Raw genomic sequence first — 14,568 nt, forward strand, 5'->3', positions numbered from 1 at the left:
ACTGAGAGCCCCTGAACATGTATTTCAACATGGCTAAATTTCTGAACATGTATTTCTACATGGCTGAACATGTATTTCAACATGGCTGAATTTCTGAACATGTATTTCTACATGGCTGAACATGTATTTCAACATGGCTGATATTCTGAACATGTATTTCTACATGGCTGAACATGTATTTCTACATGGCTGAGCAAGTATAATCAAACATGAAATAAGAGCATATAAAAACATACATGAATATAACCACAAGCATATAATCCCTCACCTTAATGTCGAAGCTTATAAATTCAATCAAAATCGGAATAAGGATCCTTGTTACACCGCACCTAATTAAATAGATAAAAGGTTTCAATAAAATCCTATAATAACTTAAACTAAAATTCTTTATTAAAATTTTAATTAACAAATGAAATAAATGAATAAAATCTTAAAAAAAACTAACCAAAGCAATAAACATGTCAAAGTTTTAAAACTAAACTAATAGTTAGAAAAATCGTCTGACTCAGTGTATTGAAGACTATTAATCTAATTCATAGATTAAAAGCAACTAAAATTTTTCCTTTAGTAAAAAAATAGTTAATAAACTTTGAACACGACAAAACAAAAAAAAAATTTAAAAGTTATTCTGATCAACTTTTATAGTTAAAGAAATGTAATAAGTTTAAAAACTATAAACAATCCTATACTAACTATTACCGACAAAGTCAAAAAGAACTATAAATAAATAGAACAAAAGCACTAACTAAACTAAATAATTAAATCTAATTTGTCATTACGTAATTCATCAAAATAAAACTTTCTACCTAAGTAAAATAAAATGAAAAGCAGCAAAACTATTACCTGAATCTAGCGACAGATTAGTGGAAAAGAACTTCAAAGAAAAAAATTGCTTCTGCCGAAAATTCTTGCGTGCGTGTGTGTGTGATTTTTTTTAGGGTTTGAAAAATAGATCTCATATTTATACTAGTCTTTAAAGAGTTCTAGTCCTATTAGGAATCATTAATAATAATAATAATAATAATAATAATAATAATAATAATAATAATAATAATAATAATAATAATAATAATAATAATAAAATTAATGGTGCATATCTATATGTATCATGTAATTATTAAGAAAAAAATAAGCTATAAAAGAAAATACTAGAAATTGACTCTCTATAATAAATCTAAATATTTGGGGTGTTACACTATGAATTATGACATCGATTAGCAAAATCGAGAGAAGGAAATCCGACAGTTGAATAATCATTGATAGACCTTATGATGAATTAGAAGAAGTAGGCCAAGTAGCCTATAAACAAGCGTTGCCTCCGAGCTTCGCGAACGTCCAAGACGTTTTCCATGTTTCTCAACTGAGAAAGTATGTGTTTGATCCAAAAACACGTCATCCATCAAGAAGAAGTGTCCCTAGCTGGTACCAGTTTTGAGCTACGAAGAGAGAGACCTGATGCTATACTGGACCGGGAAATCCAACAATTGAGGAACAAGTCGATTCCTTTGGTGAAAATCCAATGGACACATCACGGTCAAAAAGAGAGTCAACATGGGAACTTGAGGAGAAGATGGTTGTAAGCAGATGTTTAAAGCAGCAGTTGCAAAATAGCCAATCTCCCATAAACTCTAATAGCTGCAAGGCACAAAATTCTAGATGGCTAAAAAGCGAAGTTTGGGAAGCGTAGAAGAAATTGATAGTCACATTTGATGGGCTACTTGAAATTAGCGGGAGTGTATTCCCCCAGAGCTTGAAGAGAAGATGAAAGAGGAGTACCCAGAGCTTTTTCCCGAAGGTGAATAACTCAAATTTCGGGACGAAATTTCTTTTAAGGGGGGTAGGATGTAACACCCCGTACTTTTCCTTATGTTGGGAGATAGTGTTTTAACACTATTGAGAATAGTAAGATGTCGAGATACGAGATTATTTTCTTTTATGATCAGATAAGACAGATTTTCTTTTAAATAGAGTTATGAGTGGACAAACCAATGATGGAGTTAGAGTGATGAGATTTGAGAAACGAGTCGAGTTAGAGATGCTGATTGAATTGAGTTGAGATTTTATTTTACTTCCGACTACCGGGAATAGAATTTCTGGATACCGAGTTATTAGAGATTGACTGTCCTATTAAGAAAATAGGAATAATGAGTTTGACATAGAGTCGAGGAAGAGAAGGAGAGAACCCTTGATGATATAACACCCCGTATTTTGGTTACCTTAAAATAGCATCGAAATACTATTGAGAACCTTGAGAGTTAAAGACTAGCTTACAAAGATCGAGAGGAAGTTATCGATGGATGGTAATATGAGTAAAATAGAGATGTTGATAGAATTGAGAATGATGTTAGAGTTGAGATAGAGATGTTATTTGATTTTTGAGTTGAGATGAAAGGCGAGAGATAGGGTCGAGGTAGTGATTGAGAGTCACTATAAAGAGGATTAAGCTAGAGTGACGATTCGATTAATGACAAGTGATGATCCGTTTTAATGTGATAATTTTGTGAGCTATTTGATTGACGTTATGTGATTTACCTGATATGTGTGCACTTATAATTGAGTAATTGTAATAGCATACATGATTTTTTATTTACCATCACACATTCCTACACTCACTCCCATTATACATGATTTTTTATTTACCTGCACTTATAATTGGGCTGTTTTCACTTCTCTGCTGGGCGTGGTTGGGCGTTCGAGGCGGAGCTGTTTGCCCTCGTCATTGCTTTGGAGCAGACGGTCCTTCATGGTTGGAGTCATGTTTGGATTGAGACTGATTGCACCTATTTGGTGGACCTCTTCCGGTCCCGCTCTGACACTGTTCCTTGGAGATTCCTCAGTCGTTGGCGTAAGGTTCTTGCTTCTATTGTGAATTTCCATATTATTATTACTCACATCTACAGGGAGGGAAACCAGGTTGCGGACTGCTTGGCTTCTTCGGTGGTGGATGAAGGTTACTGGAACTTTGCGATCCCGGAGATTCTCCATCTGGTTCGCGATGACAGAAGACAGTTGCCTTATATTCGGATTGTCCCTTGAGACTTCAGGGTTGCTGACTACCTGGCCTCCTTTGGCGCCCCTCTGGCGTCTTGACTCATCTGGCGTCTTGACTCCTCTGGCGCCTTGACTCCTCTGGCGCCTCGATTCCTCTGGCACCTCGACTCCTCTGGCGCCTCGACTCCTCTGGCGCCTAGACTCCGCTGGGTGGTACAGGGAAGTTTCTGTCTTTTTCCTGTTTTTTGCTGTCTTTCGGTTTTCGGTTCTTTGGGCTGTCGTTTTCGGGCTTTGCTCTTGGGCTCCCTGGGTCCGCTGGTCTTGGGTGGTATTTTCTTCTTTGCGTGCCGCTGAGCTACTTCACTGCTTTGGTTTTGCCCTGGCTTCCGAGGCTCTCTGGTTTGTGTTGGGTTTTGGTGGCTGATCTTGGCCTTAAGCTCGGTGCTTTCCTTGGGTGTGATCCGGAGTTTATGGTTTTGGGAGGCAACGGATGGTTGAGCTTCTTTGAAGGGATTTGTCCGGTTGATGTTTGCAGGAGTGTCTTCATGGCAAGCTGGTTTCTCAAGTTGTGTTGTTTGCTTTCTTGGTCTCTGCTCCAATGACAATCGAACCATTATGAGCATGGGAAACCTCGCGGGAAGTCTTTGGTGATCCCAATTACTTCATCCCGTGAAGTTGGCCTCCCCTAGGCCTCTGCTCCTATGATGGTGGTATTGTTATGAGCATGGGAAACCTCGCGGGTTTTCTTTGGTTACCCCATCTACTTCATCCCGTGAAGATGGCCCTCAATGTTGTTTGTAATATTGGTTGAGTTTCTTAACGGCTTCGCTTTAGGAGACTCACTGCTTGCGGGGAATCGGGTCTGACCGGATTGGTCGCTTTTCTTGATGTTGCCTCCCCAGACTTTACTTCGTTCTCATCCTCGGTCTGCAGTGCTTGAGGCAGGTCTGTTTCGGGCTTGCTTTGGTGGGGGAGCCTCGTGAAGCCTTTGCTTTCTGGGGCCGGTTTAGTGGTTTGATGGAACGTTTGAGATGCTGATCCACCCTTGACATTTGTCCCCAGGGGGAAGGGTTGGCTTTTCGTTTTGTCGTTCTTCTTTTCTTCATTGCTCTTTTGTGTTTTGGTTTGTTGGTCTGCTGCTGTTTGTTTCTTGTTTGGCAGGTTGGCTCGGGCACGCGTCTGGCGCTTTGACTCCTCTGGCGCCTTGATTCCTTTGGCGCGTTGACTCCTCTGGCGCCTCGTCTCCTCTGGCGCCTCGACTCCTCTGGAGCCTTGGCTTCTCTGGCGCCTCGACTCCTCTGGCGCCTGGACTCCTCTGGCACCTGGACTCCTCTGGCGCCTTGACTCCTCTGGCGCCTCGACTCCTCTGGTGCCTTCACTCCTCTGGCGTCTTGTCTCCTTTGGCACCTCGACTCCCCTGGCGCCTCAACTCCTCTGGTGACTCTGGGGCCTCGACTCCTCTGGCGCCTTGACTCCTCTGGCGTTTCTGGCGCCTCGACCCCTCTGGCACCTTGACTCCTCTGGCGACTTGTCTCCTCTGGCGCCCCGTCTCCTCTGGTGCCTTGTCTCCTCTGGTGCCTCGTCTCCTCTGGCGACTTGACTCCTCTGGCGCCTCGTCTCCTCTGGCGTCTGCTGTCCCGTCTTTTGTTCGTTCTTGTTGTTTTCCTTCTCCTTACGCTTGGTTTTTTGTCTTCTTCTTTTTTTGGTTTTTCCGGATTCTCCTTGTTTGCGCCTGTGCTCTCAAGGGTTTTTGTTTTCTTCAATAAAATTTCTATTTCAGCAGCTACACTCACTCCCATTATTTTAATCTTTCTCACATGTGTGATTAGACATGTGGCCAAGTGGGGAGACAAAGTACTATTTGCGCATTTAATGCTTTTTAGCTTAGAGAGTAAGTTTGTGTTTAAAACAAGAGACTTTCTCTCTCTCTTGACGTCACTTTCATTTTCGGCCCTTCACCTTCTCCTTTCTCTCCCTCACGCCATTCTTTCTCTCCTCCATTGGAGACAAAGCTCAAACTTCTCAAGACGTATCTATGATGAAATCCTCCACTAAATCTAGTCCTTAAACACTTTCTACTCTTGGTTCAAGAAGATTAGAGGAGTTTAATGCTTGAAGAATGGAGAGAAGATTTTCTTTTCTTGAAACTACTTGAGTAAGTTTTTTTATCTTTTGGATCTAGACTTTATTATGTGATATATGTGTATAGAAGGATGATTGAAGCATGAGAAACTCCCCCTCCCCATTTTTCTTCATTTACGAAAATTAGGGTTCATGCCCTTTAAAAATCTTTCTGGTTCTTTTCTAAAATTGGGGTGAGAAATGTGTTATATGTGATGATTTGAGGTGATTAAGGTGTGTTTTGCAAAGCTTAGTCTTGAGACATAAATTTTTACAAAATTCAACTTGATATGAAAAATTTGGAAAATCCTTAAGGTTGTGTCTTGAATGATGATTTGATGATGAGCATGAATATATGAAAGGATTAACGTGATGTTAGATGAATGTAGTGTTTAAATGAGTTTTTGAGCTGGCTATGATGTTGAGTGATAGTATTTTTGATGATAGGGAGTGTTTGATGAATTTTAGAATGAAAAAGTTGATGAATTTACGAGTTTGCTCCTGTCCGCACTGTTCTGTCTTGAGTCTTGCACTACTCAGCCGAGAGCTCATTTCGCTGCTGGCAGAGAGTTCATTTCGCTGCTGACAGAGCGTTCATTTCGCTGCTCTGGCAGCGAAGTCATTCCTCTAACTATTGATTCCTCTGACGAGTGATTTCTCTGGCTTCCCATTTCTCTGCCCTGACCCGAGAAGTCATTCCTCTGGTATGACAGAGAGTTCGTCATTCCTCTGGTATGACAGAGAGTTCGTCATTCCTCTGGTATGACAGAGAGTTCTTCATTTCTCTGCTCTGACCGAGAATCATTCCTCTGGTCTGGCGAGCATTCCTTTGCTCTGGTGAGTATTTCTTCTCTGCTCTGCCGAGCTAGTCTGCTCTGCTCTGCTGAGTTTTTCCACTCTGACCACCGAGCATTTCTCTGCTCTGGTCACCGAGTCAAACTTATGTTTGTTTGTTTGTGATTTATATATGTGTGAGTTGTATGCTTATGTGTTTGTACATGCCTATGTGCTTGTTTGCTATGAGTATGGTCCGAGTTGAGAGTTAAATCGAGAGTAGGACGTGAGAATCCTTAGAAGTTGAGTATACCTAGGGATTTAGTTTTATTGAGTAAATAGACGTTGAGTGAGAAGTTATTGTTGAGACGAGATTGAATTTTAGTAATAAGTTCTAACTAAGGTTTGTTTTATCACATGAACTTTCGTGATGATGTTGATGAATTATGAAGACCCGAGCGAGACGAAGAAGTAAGTCACCTATTGTCGCAGCCCGGTTCCGACACTAGTAATAGCGGGGACCGAGTATCGATACGACTAATAAAAGAAAGGGGAAAGATAGAAAGAATACATAGATCAACAGCGGAAGCTCACGAAGAAACATGCTAAGGAAAGATTATCATAATTCATCAAAAGGGTATATCCGTCAACATCGTCATAACTCGATAAATATCGGGAATCTCAATATGAAAAGCAAAACAAGTGTAACTCAATTTTTATGTAGAATCATAATATTCAGAGTGTGACAACAAAAGGTGAACCGACTATATGTATGAAGACACATAATCGTGAGTAAAATGCTTGATTTAATACAACATAACTTCATATCGAAACTCTATCGACAAAACAGACACACGATAGAGAAAGAAAACGTCAACCCGAAACATTCCCCACTAGCACCGCACCATACTCCCCCTCCGCTTATCCTGCACGTTTAGAAATACATGCAGGGCGTGAGTACATAAATACTCAGTGGACATATCTCCGAAAAACAAAGCTGCTCATAGAGCTATAAATTGAACTTGCCACATTTCAGCAATATACAGGAATTATATCTTAAAAGAACCTGTGCAAGCAGTTTTAACCATAAGCATCATAATTAAGTGTCTGCAGACAAGTACTCGACATGTATATACCACATCTACAACTCTTCATCATCATCAAGGTACTGAGAAGTAGGCCTCCTTCTCAAGCACCGTGACTGGCCGACCCGAAGACGGCTCACAGTCACCTCAGTGTACACTAGCCCTAGCAAGATAGCTATCAACTAACTGCCTAGGACCCGATCATCTCATCTCAACTCATCAGTAGAGTGTAAACATACAAGCTCAACATTATCATAAAAATATTGGCAAGTCAATAATTCTCAAACATCATCATAATCTCAAAACATCAAAACATCTCATAATTTCATCATCATTTAAAACAGTTTAGAAAAGCTCTTAAACTGTATACTCAAAATAATGCCCACCTGAAGACCTTACTCAAAATCTCTCGTCAAAGTGGAGTTACTTACTTCCTTGCTCTTCTCGTGTCTTCAGGGATCATCATCATCATCGAAAGTTCATGTCATAAAATGAATCTCGATTAGAAACTCATTGACTAACTCCCAAGCCTTAACTCATACTCTATCTCATATTCTATCTCTTTACTCAACTCTATATAAACTCTCCACTCATCTCACATCCTCAAGTTCAAGGATAGGTTTCAAGAAAATCATGGCTCTAAGTCTCGATTTATCTCTCATATAAGGTTCGTCTAATCTCATTCAAACACATAGGCAACACAATCACATAAGGCACATAAGAAATCACAAACAAACATCATCAAAACATGCTCTGTTTTTACACTGACTCAACTTCAAAATTTAAACTGTTCTGACTCCGACATCTTCTGGACTCGAGACTCATACCTAAAGAAAGATCTTTGAGTCTAGTTTCATTTAAAAAAAAAGTAGAGTCAAAAACTCCAAGTGGTTTGAGAGATATGACGTTGTTACCATGATCTACCATTTCTGGCAGTTTTGTGTAACCGAAAGTTACAATTTTTGAAAAATAGTAAACGTTGTCAAACTGGGCTCAACTTTGGTGTATATCTAGCTAACACAATAAGGTTGATACCATCAAAATTTGGAAAGCTAGATCACATAGGAAGCTACTGAAATGAATGACTTTTTCCCCTGTTTTCTGAAATTCTCAGTAATAATGCACAGTTTAGGTTTTGCATTTTAAAGAAATATCAAACGAAGTTGAAATGACTTGAAATTTTACCCGGGTACTCAAGACTCATGTAGGCAGTTGTTATAAAACTTTCAAAGATATTTGACATCGACAAACCGTCGATCACAGTAGGTCAGTAAGGCCTACGAAATTTCTCCAAAATCTCATCTCAAACTCTTTATATGCTCAACCACATCAAAACGATCGAGCGATTCAAAAAAAAAAATATACTCAACCTCGACTCTTCTCATCTCATATCATTCTCAAACATCAACTCAAAGCAAAAGCAAATCTCACTTTAACTCAATTAAATTCCCATGGCAAACCATAGCCAATATCCTCAACATATACTTATTTCATGCTCAAGATTATATACTTAAATGATTTCACACAATTAATCACATAGATTTATTAATCACCCTAGTTTTTATTAAACTAAAACTTTTGAAATACCACTAATCATGTATAACCTATTGATCAAATCATAGATCTAACATCCTAGGTTACCAATTAGCATAAATCAACATCATAAAACAAGATCCCATATAGATACACATATATGTCATCTTCTTCCTCAACTAACACTTTCATTTTTCACTTCTCAACCTCAAGTTTCAATCTCATCCATCATTAATCATCTAGATCATCTCATAAACTCAAATCCATCATCATATAACTCAAGCCAATTCAAGAAAATAAACAACAAAATTCGTAGGGTTTCAAGCTCCTAATTTTCGAAAATTTCATAAAAATAAGTTTGGTGATTTTCTAGCTCAATCATGATCATATACTCATTCACATATCATTAATATGATCAAATAAATAATCTAAGATCACTTACTCAAGGATTTAAAAGGTGATCAAGACTTTGCTCCAACTTTGATCTTAGCTCTAACTTCTTGAATTTGATGAGATATGATAGTGTTTGATTGGATTGGATGGTGGATTATCTCATAGTAGTGTTTGTTGAAGCTTCTCTAAGCTTTCTTCAATGGACATCAATGGAGGAAAAGAGAGTATAGAGAGAGAGAGGGGAGGCCGAGAATGGGGAGGAGAAGGAGGGTGTGCGTGAGTTTTTTGTAGAATTAGGATAATGACTTGCTCAAGAATTTAATCCCACTTGAATCAAAGTGTTATCCCAACATTTTCACTTTATAATAAATGCTAATTAATGCATGTCCCCCTTAACTCCAACCTCCTAATCCACTTGCTATTAAAGATAATGAGCATGTGGTAAAAGCAAAATATCTCAAGTGTAGTAGTAGTAGTGGAATTACTGTAATTATGTATCTGTCTCTTGATAAAATAAAACTACACTTTATTTACTCATGTGATAAAATCAAATAAATAATAGTAACAACAAAAATAGTGTACTCGAAAATATCACATCTCATGTCTCAGTAAAATATTTCTCATAAAATACTGATATGCAAAATAATAATAGCTGTTTGCTATTTTCCGATTTTAAAAATAATCTCGTTCTCCAAAATCTCGAAAATAATCCGTGTTAACATAACACGAAACAAATCATACTCACATCACCATACAAACACACGTAACAAAATAGTCACGTAGACAATCACTTAAACCATCTCAGATAAAACACGGATACAAATCACATCAAAGCAATCAGCAATCATCTCTCAATTAGATCATCTCTCAAATCGACTCTCCCTTCTATAGGGTTTCTCACTCACTTATCTCAACTCTATTCTTAATCAGATGTTCCTATTAACAATAGGACAACTAAACTCACAGATACTCGATCTCAGCTCTGCCTCTAGAGCGGAGCAGAGCAGAGAAGAAAAGAATTCTCTGACAAGGCAGAGGAATGCTAGACTTCTCTGTCAGAGGAATGAATTCTCCGCTGTCAGAGCAGAGGAATGAACTCTCCGCTGCCAGAGCAGAGGAATCAACTCTCCGCTGCCCGCGCAGAGAAATCAACTCTCCGCTGCCAGAGCAGAGAAATCAACTCTCCGTTGCCAGAGCAGAGAAATCAGTGGCCAGAGGAACCGAAAGGCAGAGGAATACTCGCCAGAGGAATGCTCGCCAGCGGAATGCTCGCCAGAGGAATGCTCGCCAGCGGGATGCTGAATTCTCTGGCATAGCAGAGAAATGAGGGCATACAAGAGCAAACTCGAAAATTCATCAACTTTTTCATTCCCAAAGTTCATCAAACACTCTCAAACATCAAAATACTATCAGACTCATACTTCCATCTAACATAATAACTCGTCTCACCAAAAAGTGTAACTCTAATGCTCAATATCTCTATTCATCATCATAACTCCATGTAGCACCCCGTACTTTTCCTCATGTTGTGAGATAGTGTCTTAACACTATTGAGAGTACTGAGATGTCAAATTACGAGACTACTTTTTATGAGTAGATAAGACAGATTGTCTTTTAAATAGAGATACGAGTGAATAAATCAATGATGGAGCTAAAGTGAAGAGATGTGATAAATGAGTTGAGATAGAGATGCTGATTGAATTGAGCTGAGATTTTATTTTATTTCCAACTACCGGGAATAGAGTTACCGGATACTGAATTGTTAAAGATTGACTGTCCTATTAAGAAAAATAGGAATACTGAGTTGGAAATAGAGTCGAGGAAGAAAGAGTGAGAAACCTAGATATATAGAGTCGGTCAGAGAGACGTCTAGCTTATTTGAGCCTGCCGACTATTTTGATGTGATGTTATGTGAATTTACATGACTGAATGATTATGTGATTTTCGTGATGTGTGTCACTGTGACCGAGTTATTATGATTTTTATTCGAGACCTTAGCATTTGGAATTTCGTTTAAGTTTCCAAAGCAAGTATGGTTTATTTTTATCGAGAAATCGAATGATGCCGGTTTATGAAAATTTTTCCGAGCATAATATTTTTTTTAAAATTATTTTTCTTCCTACGAAGAGGAATATTATATATATGTGAGTGCACTAATATGAGTGCTATAATTATTATTTTGGTCACATGAATATTTATGATGTGGTATTTTATTAATGAGTGACTTTACCATAGTTTTGTGATTTTATTTGATCACCTTTCACACACTTTATTTAATTACCCATGCCATATGTTATATGCCTAAATTTTGCTAAGTATAAAATTGAGAGAGTAGAGAATTGAGAGTATGAGATGGAGAGTGTAGAGATTAGAGAGAGATTAGAGTGAGAGAGAGATCATCCATTAATTAGCAAATATCCTCTAAGATTTGCAAATCCCCTTTAAAGATCACAAGATCATTTCATATCTTGCAAGAATTCCTCTCTCTCCTTCTTCCCTAATTTTCGAGCTCTCTCTCCCTCCCTTCATCTCTCTACTTTCCTCCATTGTTAGCCATAGATGAGACCTCCGAAGCTCTACCCAAGTATGCCAAACACATAAATCACTACTTAAATCCTCCATAAACACATCCTATTAACTTAAATCCAAGAGAATCCTTGAAGATTGGTTTCAAGAATAGTGAGAGAAAATTTGATATTTGGTGTAAACTTGGGTAAGTGATCTCCATATTCATAGATATAATTTGTATGAGTTTGTATATGAGTTTATTTGAAGGATTGGAGCAAGAAATCACCCCCTCCCTTTTTCCTTCAAATTTTCGAAAAAATGGGTATCTTACCCTTCAAAAATTTTTCTTCTTCTTTCCTTGAATTGAGGTGAGAAAAGTGATCTATGTGATATTTGGTGATGATTAGCATGTGTTTTGAAAAGCTATGCTTTGTGATGTAAAAATTTCGATGAGTTTAGTTTACCCCAATTTGGGAATTTTTGAGTTGATGATCAAGGTGATGGATTGATGATGTATATGAGTCTATGAGATGTATATGATGATGAATGATGGATTAAATTGAGTATATGATGTTGAATGATGTTTTTGATGTGAGTTAGTTTACTAGAATTAGGGATATGTGTATATATGCCCTTATTTGTGAATTGATGGAGTATATGTGAGTTTAAATGACTAAAATTGATAGATATATGATGAGATTAAAGATCCATGTGAGTTTATAAAATTTCTTAGAGTTTAGTTCAATAAAAATTAGGATATTCTTGTCTATGTGTCTATTAAGTGATTTAGCTTAAAATATATGTTTTTAAGCATGATATTAGTGTTTTAATATGTTTGATTAAGTCTAATGTAAGCTAAGTAAAATTTGGACTTAGTTTAGTTTGAAGGAGTTTTTTTTTGGGTTCTCATATGATGTGGGGTTAACGAATGATAAAATGAGGTCAAATTGATTTATGATCATTTTGTGAAGTTGTCATGTTTTTGTTGAGAGTTTATGTGAATATATGAGTTTTTCACTAGAGTTAGTTTACATGATAAAAAGGGATTTATATGTGTAAAATGAGTTACATGATGTATGGAGTCAATAATGAATGATTGAGTGTTTTTGAGCATGAGATTGAAAAGAGAATTGATTGATACGTTGTTGAAACGTTTCCCTTGAGATTTGAGTTAAGATGTAAAAGAGGAGAGTTAATTTGAGTATAATGAGTATTTTAATGTGTTTGAATGTTTTTGAGTGTTATATGTGTTTAAATTGAGCTTTGATTGGTTTTCCTTGAAGGAATGTTGAATTGAGCATTTAAGAGTTTGAGATGAGTTTTTGATGATTTTTCGTAGGCTACTGACCTACTGTGATCGACGGTTTGTCGATGTCAAAAAGCTTTGAAAATTTTACAGAATGTCCCTACATGAGTCTTGAGCACCTCTGTAAAATTTCAAGTCATTTGGACTTGATTTACTATTTTTATAAAATGCAAAACCAAATCTGCACATTTCTGCCGGGAATTTCAGAGAACAGGGGACAAAGTCATTCATTTCAGTGACTTCCTGTGTGATCTAGCTTTTCAAATTTTTATGGTATCAACCTTACTGTATGGGCTAGATATCCACCAAATTTGAGCTCAGTTTGACAACGTTTACTATTTTAAAAAAATCAATGTTTCCGATTGCTCAAAACTGCCGAATATGGTAGACCGTGGTAAAAACGCCATATCTCCCAAACCACTTGGAGTTTCTGACTCTACTTTTTTTTAAATGAAACTAGACTCAAATACCTTTCTTTTGGTATGGGTCTGGAGTCCAGGGGATGTCGGAGTCAGAACGTGTTAAATTTTGAAGTTGAGTCAGTGGGAAAACAGAGCATGTTTTGTTGATGTTTGATTGTATTCTCTTATGTGCCTTATGTGATGGTGTTGCCTAAGTGTTTGAATGAGATTAGACGAGTCTTATATGAGAGATGAATCGAGACCTAGAACCATGATTTTCTTGAAACCTATCCTTGGACTTAAGGTTTTGAAATGAGTGAAGAGTTTATGTAGAGTTGGTTAAGGAGATAGAATATAATATAGAGCATGAGTTGAGGCATGAGTTTTCGTCGTTAAGTTCTAATCGAGATTCATTTTCTGACATGAACCTTCGATGATGACGATGATCCCTGAAGACACAAGCAGAGCAAGGAAGTAAGTAACTCCGCTTTGACGGGAGTTTTTGAGTAAGGTCTTCAGGTGGGCAATATTTTGAGTATATGTTTATCATATGAGCTTTCTAAAATGATGTAATGATGTTAAGAACTTATCAAATGTTTTGAGATAAATGATGTTTGAGAACTGTTTGACTTGCCAATTTTTGATGTTGAGCTTGTGTGTTACCCTCTACTGATGAGACGAATTCGGTCCTGCCACAAGCGGGATTTTGTGCACAGAGGTGACTGTGAGCCGTCTTCGGGTCGGCCGGTCACGGTACTTGAGAGGGAGGCCTACTTCTCAGTACCTTTGATGATGATGAGTTGTAGATGTGGTACATGCATGTTGAGATCTTTGACAGCTGTCATTCATTCGTTTACTTATGATGTCATGATTATGAAAACTGCATGCACAGATTCATTTAATACTAACTTATTTCTGTGTATTGCTGAGATGTGGCAAGCTTCAAACTTATAGCTCTAAGAGCACTTTCCTTGTTTTTCGGCGTTGCCCACTGAGTATTATATACTCACGCCCTGCATGTATTTCTAAATGTGCAGGATAAGCGAGGAGCGAGATTGGTCTGGTGCTGGCGGGGAATTGTTAAAGGATGTATTTACTTTATCGTATTTCCATTTTGACGATAAAGTCTTGATAATTGATATACTTTAACTTTTCTTTTGAAGTTAAGCAATGTACTCACGGTTATATGTCTTCATACATATAATCGATTCGCCTTTTGCTGCGATACTCTGCATATTATGATTCCTTACGAAAAATGAGCGATACCCGTTTTGTTTTTGATCTTGAAATTCCTGATAATTAAAAAGTTATAACGACGTTGACGATTTTACCCTTGGGGTCATTTATGATGATTTTCCTTAGTGTGCTTTGATGCGAGCTTCCGCTTAATGTTCGACCTATTCTTCTTATCATTTATTCTTTTAAAAATAGTCGTATCGATACTCGTACCCCACTA

General features: G+C 37.7%; 1 long non-coding RNA gene across 1 annotated transcript; it reads left to right on the forward strand.

Moving 5' to 3' along the window:
* Positions 1-11,360: 11,360 nt before the first annotated feature.
* LOC130989130 (uncharacterized) lies at positions 11,361-14,391 on the forward strand. Its single transcript, XR_009090490.1, has 3 exons — positions 11,361-11,610; positions 13,568-13,631; positions 14,150-14,391. It is a non-coding gene; the product is annotated as an uncharacterized LOC130989130 (long non-coding RNA).
* Positions 14,392-14,568: the final 177 nt, after the last annotated feature.

Source organism: Salvia miltiorrhiza, chromosome 6 (genome assembly GCF_028751815.1).
Source record: "Salvia miltiorrhiza cultivar Shanhuang (shh) chromosome 6, IMPLAD_Smil_shh, whole genome shotgun sequence".
In the NCBI taxonomy this organism is placed as follows: domain Eukaryota; kingdom Viridiplantae; phylum Streptophyta; class Magnoliopsida; order Lamiales; family Lamiaceae; genus Salvia; species Salvia miltiorrhiza.